Raw genomic sequence first — 16,575 nt, 5'->3', positions numbered from 1 at the left:
AAAATATATTTTCATATGGATATGCAATGTATGGATATCCAAATATGTGTGGAAAGTCATACTTCCCATACAATAAATGACCGGATTGACGAAACCGTGTTCAAAAAGGTATATAGGGTAGGTGGTGTTCAGCCTGCCAAATAATATTAAAATAATATTATATTAAACAGAAGACCGCCATATTAATATATAGCATATGGTTATGAATACATATGCATATAACATATATATGAAAAATATATGGAATATAAAAAAATAATATGGATATGAAATATTTATATGTATATGAAATATATGGTAGGTGATGAGGATAGCCTACCATATAATATATAATATAATAATTTAATTATATTATATTTAAATATGGAAATATTAAAAATATATTAAAATATTAAAAATATTTTCATATGGATATGCAATCGTATGGATATCCAATATGTGTGGGAAAGTCATACTTCCATACAATAAATGACCGGATTGACGAAACCGTGTTCAAAAAGGTATATAGGGTAGGTGGTGTTCGGCCTACCAAATATAATATTAAAATAATATTATATTAAACAGAAGACCGCCAGTATATTAATATATGAGCATATGGTTTATGAATACATATGCATATAACATATAGAAAAAATAATATATGAATATAAAAAAATATATATGGATATGAAAATATTTATATGTATATGAAATATATGGTAGGTGATGGTGATAGCCTACCATATAATATATAATATAATAATTTAATTATATTATATTAAATATGGAAATATTAAAAATATATTAAAAATATTAAAAATATTTTTCATATGGATATGCAATCGTATGGATATCCAATATGTGTGGGAAGTCATACTTCCATACAATAAATGACCGGATTGACGAAACCGTGTTCAAAAAGGTATATAGGGTAGGTGGTGTTCGGCCTACCAATATAAATATTAAAATAATATTATATTAAACAGAAGACCGCCAGTATTAATATATAAGCATATGGTTATGAATACATATGCATATAACATATATGAAAATATATGAATATAAAAAAATATATATGGATATGAAAATATTTATATGTATATGAAATATATGGTAGGTGATGGTGATAGCCTACCATATAATATATAATATAATAATTTAATTATATTATATTAAATATGGAAATATTAAAAATATATTAAAAATATTAAAAATATTTTTATATGGATATGCAATCGTATGGATATCCAAATATGTGTGGGAAAGTCATACTTCCCATACAATAAATGACCGGATTGACGAAACCGTGTTCAAAAAGGTATATAGGGTAGGTGGTGTTAAGCCTGCCAATATAATATTAAAATAATATTATATTAAAACAGAAGATCGCCAGTATTAATATATAAGCATATGGTTATGAATACATATGCATATAACATATATGAAAAATATGAATATATAAAAAAAAATATATATGAATATGAAAATATTTATATGTATATGGAATATATGGTAGGTGATGATGATAGCCTACCATATAATATATAATATAATAATTAATTATATTTATTAAATATGGAAATATTAAAAATATATTAAAAATATTAAAAATATTTTCATATGGATATGCAATCGTATGGATATCCAAATATGTGTGGGAAAGTCATACTTCCCATACAATAAATGACCGGATTGACGAAACCGTGTTCAAAAAGGTATATAGGGTAGGTGGTGTTCAGCCTACCAATATAATATTAAAATAATATTATATTAAACAGAAGATCGCCAGTATTAATATATAAGCATATGGTTATGAATACATATGCATATAACATATATGAAAATATATGAATATATAAAAAAAAATATATATGAATATGAAAATATTTATATGTATATGGAATATATGGTAGGTGATGATGTTAGCCTACCATATAATATATAATATAATAATTTAATTATATTATATTAAATATGGAAATATTAAAAATATATTAAAAATATTAAAAATATTTTCATATGGATATGCAATCGTATGGATATCCAAATATGTGTGGGAAAGTCATACTTCCCATACAATAAATGACCGGATTGACGAAACCGTGTTCAAAAAGGTATATAGGGTAGGTGGTGTTCAGCCTGCCAATATAATATTAAAATAATATTATATTAAACAGAAGACCGCCAGTATTAATATATGAGCATATGGTTATGAATACATATGCATATAACATATATGAAAATATATGAATATAAAAAAATATATATGGATATGAAAATATTTATATGTATATGAAATATATGGTAGGTGATGAGGATAGCCTACCATATAATATATAATATAATAATTTAATTATATTATATTAAATATGGAAATATTAAAAATATATTAAAAATATTAAAAATATTTTCATATGGATATGCAATCGTATGGATATCCAAATATGTGTGGGAAAGTCATACTTCCCATACAATAAATGACCGGATTGACGAAACCGTGTTCAAAAGGTATATAGGGTAGGTGGTGTTCGGCCTACCAATATAATATTAAAATAATATTATATTAAACAGAAGACCGCCAGTATTAATATATGAGCATATGGTTATGAATACATATGCATATAACATATATGAAAATATATGAATATAAAAAAATATATATGGATATGAAAATATTTATATGTATATGAAATATATGGTAGGTGATGGTGATAGCCTACCATATAATATATAATATAATAATTTAATTATATTATATTAAATATGGAAATATTAAAAATATATTAAAAATATTAAAAATATTTTCATATGGATATGCAATCGTATGGATATCCAAATATGTGTGGGAAAGTCATACTTCCCATACAATAAATGACCGGATTGACGAAACCGTGTTCAAAAAGGTATATAGGGTAGGTGGTGTTCGGCCTACCAATATAATATTAAAATAATATTATATTAAACAGAAGACCGCCAGTATTAATATATAAGCATATGGTTATGAATACATATGCATATAACATATATGAAAATATATGAATATAAAAAAATATATATGGATATGAAAATATTTATATGTATATGAAATATATGGTAGGTGATGGTGATAGCCTACCATATAATATATAATATAATAATTTAATTATATTATATTAAATATGGAAATATTAAAAATATATTAAAAATATTAAAAATATTTTCATATGGATATGCAATCGTATGGATATCCAAATATGTGTGGGAAAGTCATACTTCCCATACAATAAATGACCGGATTGACGAAACCGTGTTCAAAAAGGTATATAGGGTAGGTGGTGTTCAGCCTGCCAATATAATATTAAAATAATATTATATTAAACAGAAGACCGCCAGTATTAATATATGAGCATATGGTTATGAATACATATGCATATAACATATATGAAAATATATGAATATAAAAAAATATATATGGATATGAAAATATTTATATGTATATGAAATATATGGTAGGTGATGGGGATAGCCTACCATATAATATATAATATAATAATATTTATTATATTATAATAAATATGGAAATATTAAATTATTTTCATATGGATATGGATATGGATATGGATATGGATATACATATTCATATGGATATACTAAAATATACTGAAATATACCGATGAGTATATTTAGGTGAGGGTAAAAAGGCAAATAAATACCCAGCTTGACGAAAGTGTGTTCAAAAAGGTATATAGGGTAGGTGGTGTCGTCCTACCAATATAGTATATTATTTATATTATATGAATATACTAAAATACCGATGAGTATTTTTAGGTGAGGGAAAGAAGGCAAATAAATACCCAGCTTGACGAAAGTGTGGTCAAAAAGGTATATATGGTAGGTGGTGTAAGCCTATCTATATAATATAACATACTATATTATATATTATATATACACTATATTGTATACTTAGATAATATCGTTGAAGCGTCTACGTCTTATTATAAATTATAATTTGACAAGTTTCCAATTATTATCGTTAATTTCTGGTTCTAGGCAAATAAAAATTTCTTTTTATTATATCCTAGTAAGTATATGGAATTAAATTTAATTTCATATACGTATATGATAATAGTAGTAATATTATTATTATTATTATTGTATAAATAAATATGAATAAACTATATATATGAAAATATATAAATATATGAAAATTAAAAAGTGCTTAGTTTTATATCATATAAAACTAGACTTTTATATACAAAGAAAATAAATTTTAAATTTATTATCAAAATACATATGCGATAATTTTATTATAAAATTAAGCAAATATATATATGTGAATATATACAAATTGTTGTATGTGAAAATATAAAGATATTTTAGAATTAAATATATGCATAATATTGTATTTTATTAAAAAAAATATTAAAGAAGGCTTATATAAATAAAAAGACCGCCCGCTCATATAAATACCCTAACACAAACGAGGGTTTAAGAAAAAGCCATGAAAAAAATATACCCTGAGGTGTATGCGTTGGGCACCCGAGGGATATATGATAAATGTATATATATATAAAGATAAGTTAATAAATGAACGAATATTGAATGCCATATAATAATTGGCCAAATTCGTTAATATTTTAATTTATACAAATATTTGCAATATTTATTTTCTATATATCAATATGAAAATGAAATATATCAAAGATATAAACATTATTCTGGTTGATCCTGCCAGTAGTTATATGCTTGTCTCAAAGATTAAGCCATGCATGTCTAAGTACACACGCATTAAAAGTGAAACCGCAAAAGGCTCATTATATCAGTTATGGTTCCTTAGATCGTTAACAGTTACTTGGATAACTGTGGTAATTCTAGAGCTAATACATGCAATTAAAACATGAACCTTATGGGACATGTGCTTTTATTAGGCTAAAACCAAGCGATCGCAAGATCGTTATATTGGTTGAACTCTAGATAACATGCAGATCGTATGGTCTTGTACCGACGACAGATCTTTCAAATGTCTGCCCTATCAACTTTTGATGGTAGTATCTAGGACTACCATGGTTGCAACGGGTAACGGGGAATCAGGGTTCGATTCCGGAGAGGGAGCCTGAGAAACGGCTACCACATCTAAGGAAGGCAGCAGGCGCGTAAATTACCCACTCCCAGCTCGGGGAGGTAGTGACGAAAAATAACAATACAGGACTCATATCCGAGGCCCTGTAATTGGAATGAGTACACTTTAAATCCTTTAACAAGGACCAATTGGAGGGCAAGTCTGGTGCCAGCAGCCGCGGTAATTCCAGCTCCAATAGCGTATATTAAAGTTGTTGCGGTTAAAACGTTCGTAGTTGAACTTGTGCTTCATACGGGTAGTACAACATACAATTGTAGTTAGTACTATACCTTTATGTATGTAAGCGTATTACCGGTGGAGTTCTTATATATGTTTAAATACTTGTATTTTTTCATATGTTCCTCCTATTTAAAAACCTGCATTAGTGCTCTTAAACGAGTGTTATTGTGGGCCGGTACAATTACTTTGAACAAATTAGAGTGCTTAAAGCAGGCTTCAAATGCCTGAATATTCTGTGCATGGGATAATGAAATAAGACCTCTGTTCTGCTTTCATTGGTTTTCAGATCAAGAGGTAATGATTAATAGAAGCAGTTTGGGGGCATTAGTATTACGACGCGAGAGGTGAAATTCTTGGACCGTCGTAAGACTAACTTAAGCGAAAGCATTTGCCAAAGATGTTTTCATTAATCAAGAACGAAAGTTAGAGGTTCGAAGGCGATCAGATACCGCCCTAGTTCTAACCATAAACGATGCCAGCTAGCAATTGGGTGTAGCTACTTTTATGGCTCTCTCAGTCGCTTCCCGGGAAACCAAAGCTTTTGGGCTCCGGGGGAAGTATGGTTGCAAAGCTGAAACTTAAAGGAATTGACGGAAGGGCACCACCAGGAGTGGAGCCTGCGGCTTAATTTGACTCAACACGGGAAAACTTACCAGGTCCGAACATAAGTGTGTAAGACAGATTGATAGCTCTTTCTCGAATCTATGGGTGGTGGTGCATGGCCGTTCTTAGTTCGTGGAGTGATTTGTCTGGTTAATTCCGATAACGAACGAGACTCAAATATATTAAATAGATATCTTCAGGATTATGGTGTTGAAGCTTATATAGCCTTCATTCATGGTAGCAGTAAAATGTTTATTGTGTTTGAATGTGTTTATATAAGTGGAGCCGTACCTGTTGGTTTGTCCCATTATAAGGATACTAGCTTCTTAAATGGACAAATTGCGTCTAGCAATAATGAGATTGAGCAATAACAGGTCTGTGATGCCCTTAGATGTCCTGGGCTGCACGCGCGCTACAATGAAAGTATCAACGTGTATTTCCTAGACCGAGAGGTCCGGGTAAACCGCTGAACCACTTTCATGCTTGGGATTGTGAACTGAAACTGTTCACATGAACTTGGAATTCCTAGTAAGTGTGAGTCATTAACTCGCATTGATTACGTCCCTGCCCTTTGTGCACACCGCCCGTCGCTACTACCGATTGAATTATTTAGTGAGGTCTCCGGACGTGATCACTGTGACGCCTTGTGTGTTACGGTTGTTTCGCAGAAGTTGACCGAACTTGATTATTTAGAGGAAGTAAAAGTCGTAACAAGGTTTCCGTAGGTGAACCTGCGGAAGGATCATTATTGAATGAATCTTATCCGTTATTAAAATATTTATTATATATAAATATATAAATAAAAATTACCCAAAAATAAAAGACATATATATTATATTGAATATATAGACCATTTGTTGTCTTCAATATAAATTGCGTGTATATTTAATTAATATACATGCGTTGCGTGATGTATTGTTCATATTAAATTATGCGCATACATTGATAAATGCAACACCTAAAATATACATTGTTGTACCTGATATACAGGTTAATGCTTTATATAATATTAAAACAATATAAATTATATTTATATTGATTATATAAAACTAAGACATTTCGCAACAATTATTTTAGGTATATCAAAAAATTAAACATATTTTATATGTTTAAATATAGACGAATATATTGAATATAAATTGCGTGTATATTTAATTAATATACATGCGTTGCGTGATGTATTGTTCATATTAAATTATGCGCATACATTGATAAATGCAACACCTAAAATATACATTGTTGTACCTGATATACAGGTTAATGCTTTATATAATATTAAAACAATATAAATTATATTTATATTGATTATATAAAACTAAGACATTTCGCAACAATTATTTTAGGTATAAAAATAACTTTATTGAAGGAATTGATATATGCCAGTTAAATGGTGTATTTTTAATTTCTTTCAATAAAAACATAATTGACGAATTGTATATTTATATATATTTATAAAACTCTAAGCGGTGGATCACTCGGCTCATGGGTCGATGAAGAACGCAGCAAACTGTGCGTCATCGTGTGAACTGCAGGACACATGAACATCGACATTTTGAACGCATATCGCAGTCCATGCTGTTATGTACTTTAATTAATTTTATAGTGCTGCTTGGACTACATATGGTTGAGGGTTGTAAGACTATGCTAATAAAGTTGCTTATTATTATATATTTTTATAATGATATGCATATGGTATATTATTGGATATATTTATATATTCATAATATTAAATATAAAAGCAATTATCTCAAATATTTATAAAAGAAAAAATGAAGATATACAATTCTTTCTTTTTTCAATTCAAATAATACTGAGAAATGTCTAGCATAAAAAAAATTAAATTTTTTTTAACTAGAATTGTCTCTTATTTAAAGATGCGAAAATTGAAAATATATCAAATATATTGTTCTTCATAGAGATATATTGTTTATATATATATATACATTGCTTTATACAACCTCAACTCATATGGGACTACCCCCTGAATTTAAGCATATTAATTAGGGGAGGAAAAGAAACTAACAAGGATTTTCTTAGTAGCGGCGAGCGAAAAGAAATCAGTTCAGCACTAAGTCACTTTGTCTATATGGCAAATGTGAGATGCAGTGTATGGAGCGTCAATATTCTAGTATGAGAAATTAACGATTTAAGTCCTTCTTAAATGAGGCCATTTACCCATAGAGGGTGCCAGGCCCGTATAACGTTAATGATTACTAGATGATGTTTCCAAAGAGTCGTGTTGCTTGATAGTGCAGCACTAAGTGGGTGGTAAACTCCATCTAAAACTAAATATAACCATGAGACCGATAGTAAACAAGTACCGTGAGGGAAAGTTGAAAAGAACTCTGAATAGAGAGTTAAATAGTACGTGAAACTGCTTAGAGGTTAAGCCCGATGAACCTGAATATCCATTATGGAAAATTCATCATTAAAGTTATAATATTTAAATAATATTATAGAAATAGTGTGCATTTTTTCCATATAAGGACATTGTAATCTATTAACATATATAATTTATCATAAAATATGACTTATAGTTTATTCAAATTATTATGCTTGCATTTTAACATAGGATAAATGTCATTAATTTGATAAAGTGTTGATAGATTAATAAGAATACAGTGCGTTAATTTTTCGGAATTATATAATGGCATAATTATCATTGATTTTTGTGTTTATTATATGCACTTGTATGATTAACAATGCGAAAGATTCAGGATACCTTCGGGACCCGTCTTGAAACACGGACCAAGGAGTCTAACATATGTGCAAGTTATTGGGATATAAACCTAATAGCGTAATTAACTTGACTATTAATGGGATTAGTTTTTTAACTATTTTATAGTTAATTAACACAATCCCGGGGCGTTCTATATAGTTATGTATAATAATATTTATATTATTTATGCCTCTAACTGGAACGTACCTTGAGCAGATATGCTGTGACCCGAAAGATGGTGAACTATACTTGATCAGGTTGAAGTCAGGGGAAACCCTGATGGAAGACCGAAACAGTTCTGACGTGCAAATCGATTGTCAGAATTGAGTATAGGGGCGAAAGACCAATCGAACCATCTAGTAGCTGGTTCCTTCCGAAGTTTCCCTCAGGATAGCTGGTGCATTTTAATGTTATATAAAATAATCTTATCTGGTAAAGCGAATGATTAGAGGCCTTAGGGTCGAAACGATCTTAACCTATTCTCAAACTTTAAATGGGTAAGAACCTTAACTTTCTTGATATGAAGTTTAAGGTTATGATATAATGTGCCCAGTGGGCCACTTTTGGTAAGCAGAACTGGCGCTGTGGGATGAACCAAACGTAATGTTACGGTGCCCAAATTAACAACTCATGCAGAAACCATGAAAGGCGTTGGTTGCTTAAAACAGCAGGACGGTGATCATGGAAGTCGAAATCCGCTAAGGAGTGTGTAACAACTCACCTGCCGAAGCAACTAGCCCTTAAAATGGATGGCGCTTAAGTTGTATACCTATACATTACCGCTAAAGTAGATGATTTATATTACTTGTAATATAAATTTTGAAACTTTAGTGAGTAGGAAGGTACAATGGTATGCGTAGAAGTGTTTGGCGTAAGCCTGCATGGAGCTGCTATTGGTACAGATCTTGGTGGTAGTAGCAAATAATCGAATGAGACCTTGGAGGACTGAAGTGGAGAAGGGTTTCGTGTGAACAGTGGTTGATCACGAGTTAGTCGGTCCTAAGTTCAAGGCGAAAGCCGAAAATTTTCAAGTAAAAATAAATATTACAATTATTGTGAAAATTATATACTTGAATAATTTTGAACGAAAGGGAATACGGTTCCAATTCCGTAACCTGTTGAGTATCCGTTTGTTATTAAATATGGGCCTCGTGCTCATCCTGGCAACAGGAACGACCATAAAGAAGCCGTCGAGAGATATCGGAAGAGTTTTCTTTTCTGTTTTATAGTCGTACTACCATGGAAGTCTTTCGCAGAGAGATATGGTAGATGGGCTAGAAGAGCATGACATATACTGTTGTGTCGATATTTTCTCCTCGGACCTTGAAAATTTATGGTGGGGATACGCAAACTTCTCAACAGGCCGTACCAATATCCGCAGCTGGTCTCCAAGGTGAAGAGTCTCTAGTCGATAGAATAATGTAGGTAAGGGAAGTCGGCAAATTAGATCCGTAACTTCGGGATAAGGATTGGCTCTGAAGATTGAGATAGTCGGGCTTGATTGGGAAACAATAATATGGTTTATGTGCTCGTTCTGGGTAAATAGAGTTATAATCATTTATGGTTGTAACTTGTTCCCCGGATAGTTTAGTTACGTATCCAATTGTGGAACTTTCTTGCTAAAATTTTTAAGAATACTAGTTGGGTCAAACCAATTAGTTCTTATTAATTATAACGATTATCAATTAACAATCAATTCAGAACTGGCACGGACTTGGGGAATCCGACTGTCTAATTAAAACAAAGCATTGTGATGGCCCTAGCGGGTGTTGACACAATGTGATTTCTGCCCAGTGCTCTGAATGTCAAAGTGAAGAAATTCAAGTAAGCGCGGGTCAACGGCGGGAGTAACTATGACTCTCTTAAGGTAGCCAAATGCCTCGTCATCTAATTAGTGACGCGCATGAATGGATTAACGAGATTCCTTCTGTCCCTATCTACTATCTAGCGAAACCACAGCCAAGGGAACGGGCTTGGAATAATTAGCGGGGAAAGAAGACCCTTTTGAGCTTGACTCTAATCTGGCAGTGTAAGGAGACATAAGAGGTGTAGAATAAGTGGGAGATATTAGACTTCGGTTTGGTATCGACAATGAAATACCACTACTCTTATTGTTTCCTTACTTACTTGATTAAATGGAACGTGTATCATTTCCTAGCCATTATACGGATATATTTATTATATCTTATGGTATTGGGTTTTGATGCAAGCTTCTTGATCAAAGTATCACGAGTTTGTTATATAATCGCAAACAAATTCTTTAATGAGAGATGCATTCATGTATTATCGATTTGAAAATTTGGTATAACTCCAATTACTCAGGTATGATCCAATTCAAGGACATTGCCAGGTAGGGAGTTTGACTGGGGCGGTACATCTCTCAAATAATAACGGAGGTGTCCCAAGGCCAGCTCAGTGCGGACAGAAACCACACATAGAGCAAAAGGGCAAATGCTGACTTGATCTCGGTGTTCAGTACACACAGGGACAGCAAAAGCTCGGCCTATCGATCCTTTTGGTTTAAAGAGTTTTTAACAAGAGGTGTCAGAAAAGTTACCATAGGGATAACTGGCTTGTGGCGGCCAAGCGTTCATAGCGACGTCGCTTTTTGATCCTTCGATGTCGGCTCTTCCTATCATTGTGAAGCAAAATTCACCAAGCGTTGGATTGTTCACCCATGCAAGGGAACGTGAGCGTGGTTTGGACCGTCGTGAGACAGGTTAGTTTTACCCTACTAATGACAAAACGTTGTTGCGACAGCATTCCTGCGTAGTACGAGAGGAACCGCAGGTACGGACCAATGGCACAATACTTGTTCGAGCGAACAGTGGTATGACGCTACGTCCGTTGGATTATGCCTGAACGCCTCTAAGGTCGTATCCGTGCTGGACTGCAATGATAAATAAGGGGCAATTTGCATTGTATGGCTTCTAAACCATTTAAAGTTTATTATTTATATTTTAAACGACAATGGATGTGATGCCAATGTAATTTGTAACATAGTAAATTGGGAGGATCTTTGATCACCTGATGCCATGCTAGTTACATATGAAAACATTATTTAATACAATGACAAAGCCTAGAATCAATTGTAAACGACTTTTGTAACGGGCAAGGTGTTGTAAGTGGTTGAGCAGCTGCCATACTGCGATCCACTGAAGCTTATCCTTTGCTTGATGATTCGAAATATAAAAAAAATGTAAATATGCATGTGTAAATATGTATATTTAGTATAAAAAATCTTTATATGCTATATCTAAGAAAGCATATAAGGATTTATCACGGGTTGTCCACGTTTCCCTACTAATTGTGGCCTACTAACTGTTTCGTCATCTTATTAGTGACGTGAAAAATGAAAATAATATTTTTCATTTATATTGTTATAAGTCTTAAACCTTAAGACGGCGGGAGTTGAATTACTTTCGTTTAGGTAGCCAAATGCCTCGTCATCTTATTAGTGACGTGAAAAATGAAAATAATATTTTTCATTTATATTGTTATAAGTCTTAAACCTTATAACGGCGGAAGATGAATTACTTTCTTTTAGGTAGCCAAATGCCTCGTCATCTTATTAGTGACGTGAAAAATGAAAATAATATTTTTCATTTATATTGTTATAAGTCTTAAACTTTAAGACGGCGGGAGTTGAATTACTTTCGCATAGGTAGCCAAATGCCTCGTCATCTTATTAGTGACGCGCATGATTCAATTCAAGAGATTCCTTCTGTCCCTATTTAAAACCTCACGGATATTAAAAATATTAAACATATATTGTTATAAGTCTTAAACCTTAAGACGGCGGGAGTTGAATTACTTTCGCATAGGTAGCCAAATGCCTCGTCATCTTATTAGTGACGCGCATGATTCAATTCAAGAGATTCCTTCTGTCCCTATTTAAAACCTCACGGATATTAAAAATATTAAACATATATTGTTATAAGTCTTAAACCTTAAGACGGCGGGAGTTGAATTACTTTCGCATAGGTAGCCAAATGCCTCGTCATCTTATTAGTGACGTGAAAAATGAAAATAATATTTTTCATTTATATTGTTATAAGTCTTAAACTTTAAGACGGCGGGAGTTGAATTACTTTCGCATAGGTAGCCAAATGCCTCGTCATCTTATTAGTGACGTGAAAAATGAAAATAATATTTTTCATTTATATTGTTATAAGTCTTAAACCTTATAACGGCGGAAGATGAATTACTTTCGTTTAGGTAGCCAAATGCCTCGTCATCTTAATAGTGACGTGAAAAATGAAAATAATATTTTTCATTTATATTGTTATAAGTCTTAAACTTTAAGACGGCGGGAGTTGAATTACTTTCGCATAGGTAGCCAAATGCCTCGTCATCTTATTAGTGACGTGAAAAATGAAAATAATATTTTTCATTTATATTGTTATAAGTCTTAAACCTTATAACGGCGGAAGATGAATTACTTTCGTTTAGGTAGCCAAATGCCTCGTCATCTTATTAGTGACGTGAAAAATGAAAATAATATTTTTCATTTATATTGTTATAAGTCTTAAACTTTAAGACGGCGGGAGTTGAATTACTTTCGCATAGGTAGCCAAATGCCTTGTCATCTTATTAGTGACGCGCATGATTCAATTCAAGAGATTCCTTCTGTCCCTATTTAAAACCTCACGGATATTAAAAATATTAAACATATATTGTTATAAGTCTTAAACCTTAAGACGGCGGGAGTTGAATTACTTTCGCATAGGTAGCCAAATGCCTCGTCATCTTATTAGTGACGCGCATGATTCAATTCAAGAGATTCCTTCTGTCCCTATTTAAAACCTCACGGATATTAAAAATATTAAACATATATTGTTATAAGTCTTAAACCTTAAGACGGCGGGAGTTGAATTACTTTCGCATAGGTAGCCAAATGCCTCGTCATCTTATTAGTGACGCGCATGATTCAATTCAAGAGATTCCTTCTGTCCCTATTTAAAACCTCACGGATATTAAAAATATTAAACATATATTGTTATAAGTCTTAAACCTTAAGACGGCGGGAGTTGAATTACTTTCGCATAGGTAGCCAAATGCCTTGTCATCTTATTAGTGACGCGCATGATTCAATTCAAGAGATTCCTTCTGTCCCTATTTAAAACCTCACGGATATTAAAAATATTAAACATATATTGTTATAAGTCTTAAACCTTAAGACGGCGGGAGTTGAATTACTTTCGCATAGGTAGCCAAATGCCTCGTCATCTTATTAGTGACGCGCATGATTCAATTCAAGAGATTCCTTCTGTCCCTATTTAAAACCTCACGGATATTAAAAATATTAAACATATATTGTTATAAGTCTTAAACCTTAAGACGGCGGGAGTTGAATTACTTTCGCATAGGTAGCCAAATGCCTCGTCATCTTATTAGTGACGCGCATGATTCAATTCAAGAGATTCCTTCTGTCCCTATTTAAAACCTCACGGATATTAAAAATATTAAACATATATTGTTATAAGTCTTAAACCTTAAGACGGCGGGAGTTGAATTACTTTCGCATAGGTAGCCAAATGCCTCGTCATCTTATTAGTGACGCGCATGATTCAATTCAAGAGATTCCTTCTGTCCCTATTTAAAACCTCACGGATATTAAAAATATTAAACATATATTGTTATAAGTCTTAAACCTTAAGACGGCGGGAGTTGAATTACTTTCGCATAGGTAGCCAAATGCCTCGTCATCTTATTAGTGACGCGCATGATTCAATTCAAGAGATTCCTTCTGTCCCTATTTAAAAACTCACGAATATTAAAAATATTAAAAATATTTTCATATGGATATGCAATCGTATGGATATCCAAATATGTGTGGGAAAGTCGTACTTCCTATACGATAAATGACCGGATTGACGAAACCGTGTTCAAAAAGGTATATAGGGTAGGTGGTGTTCGGCCTACCAATATAATATTAAAATAATATTATATTAAACAGAAGATCGCCAGTATTAATATATAAGCATATGGTTATGAATACATATGCATATAACATATATGAAAATATATGAATATATAAAAAAAAATATATATGAATATGAAAATATTTATATGTATATGGAATATATGGTAGGTGATGATGTTAGCCTACCATATAATATATAATATAATAATTTAATTATATTATATTAAATATGGAAATATTAAAAATATATTAAAAATATTAAAAATATTTTCATATGGATATGCAATCGTATGGATATCCAAATATGTGTGGGAAAGTCATACTTCCCATACAATAAATGACCGGATTGACGAAACCGTGTTCAAAAAGGTATATAGGGTAGGTGGTGTTCAGCCTGCCAATATAATATTAAAATAATATTATATTAAACAGAAGACCGCCAGTATTAATATATGAGCATATGGTTATGAATACATATGCATATAACATATATGAAAATATATGAATATAAAAAAATATATATGGATATGAAAATATTTATATGTATATGAAATATATGGTAGGTGATGAGGATAGCCTACCATATAATATATAATATAATAATTTAATTATATTATATTAAATATGGAAATATTAAAAATATATTAAAAATATTAAAAATATTTTCATATGGATATGCAATCGTATGGATATCCAAATATGTGTGGGAAAGTCATACTTCCCATACAATAAATGACCGGATTGACGAAACCGTGTTCAAAAAGGTATATAGGGTAGGTGGTGTTCGGCCTACCAATATAATATTAAAATAATATTATATTAAACAGAAGACCGCCAGTATTAATATATGAGCATATGGTTATGAATACATATGCATATAACATATATGAAAATATATGAATATAAAAAAATATATATGGATATGAAAATATTTATATGTATATGAAATATATGGTAGGTGATGGTGATAGCCTACCATATAATATATAATATAATAATTTAATTATATTATATTAAATATGGAAATATTAAAAATATATTAAAAATATTAAAATATTTTCATATGGATATGCAATCGTATGGATATCCAAATATGTGTGGGAAAGTCATACTTCCCATACAATAAATGACCGGATTGACGAAACCGTGTTCAAAAAGGTATATAGGGTAGGTGGTGTTCGGCCTACCAATATAATATTAAAATAATATTATATTAAACAGAAGACCGCCAGTATTAATATATAAGCATATGGTTATGAATACATATGCATATAACATATATGAAAATATATGAATATAAAAAAATATATATGGATATGAAAATATTTATATGTATATGAAATATATGGTAGGTGATGGTGATAGCCTACCATATAATATATAATATAATAATTTAATTATATTATATTAAATATGGAAATATTAAAAATATATTAAAAATATTAAAAATATTTTCATATGGATATGCAATCGTATGGATATCCAAATATGTGTGGGAAAGTCATACTTCCCATACAATAAATGACCGGATTGACGAAACCGTGTTCAAAAAGGTATATAGGGTAGGTGGTGTTCAGCCTGCCAATATAATATTAAAATAATATTATATTAAACAGAAGACCGCCAGTATTAATATATGAGCATATGGTTATGAATACATATGCATATAACATATATGAAAATATATGAATATAAAAAAATATATATGGATATGAAAATATTTATATGTATATGAAATATATGGTAGGTGATGGGGATAGCCTACCATATAATATATAATATAATAATATTTATTATATTATAATAAATATGGAAATATTAAATTATTTTCATATGGATATGGATATGGATATGGATATGGATATACATATTCATATGGATATACTAAAATATACTGAAATATACCGATGAGTATATTTAGGTGAGGGTAAAAAGGCAAATAAATACCCAGCTTGACGAAAGTGTGTTCAAAAAGGTATATAGGGTAGGTGGTGTCGTCCTACCAATATA

The 16,575-nt window shown here is 31.0% G+C and overlaps 3 non-coding genes across 3 annotated transcripts; all 3 read left to right on the top strand.

Moving 5' to 3' along the window:
- Positions 1 to 4,673: 4,673 nt before the first annotated feature.
- Positions 4,674 to 6,668, top strand: LOC138927626 (small subunit ribosomal RNA). Its single transcript, XR_011444074.1, has one exon. It is a non-coding gene; the product is annotated as a small subunit ribosomal RNA (ribosomal RNA).
- A 707-nt stretch (positions 6,669 to 7,375) lies between these two features.
- Positions 7,376 to 7,554, top strand: LOC138927631 (5.8S ribosomal RNA). Its single transcript, XR_011444079.1, has one exon. It is a non-coding gene; the product is annotated as a 5.8S ribosomal RNA (ribosomal RNA).
- A 320-nt stretch (positions 7,555 to 7,874) lies between these two features.
- On the top strand, positions 7,875 to 11,824 carry LOC138927629 (large subunit ribosomal RNA). Its single transcript, XR_011444077.1, has one exon. It is a non-coding gene; the product is annotated as a large subunit ribosomal RNA (ribosomal RNA).
- Positions 11,825 to 16,575: the final 4,751 nt, after the last annotated feature.

The sequence above is a fragment of the Drosophila bipectinata genome, unplaced genomic scaffold, assembly GCF_030179905.1.
Source record: "Drosophila bipectinata strain 14024-0381.07 unplaced genomic scaffold, DbipHiC1v2 scaffold_45, whole genome shotgun sequence".
Classification (NCBI taxonomy): Eukaryota; Metazoa; Arthropoda; class Insecta; order Diptera; family Drosophilidae; genus Drosophila; species Drosophila bipectinata.
Note: the sequence above shows the minus strand (reverse complement) of the source record. Positions and strands in the feature narration are given on the sequence as shown.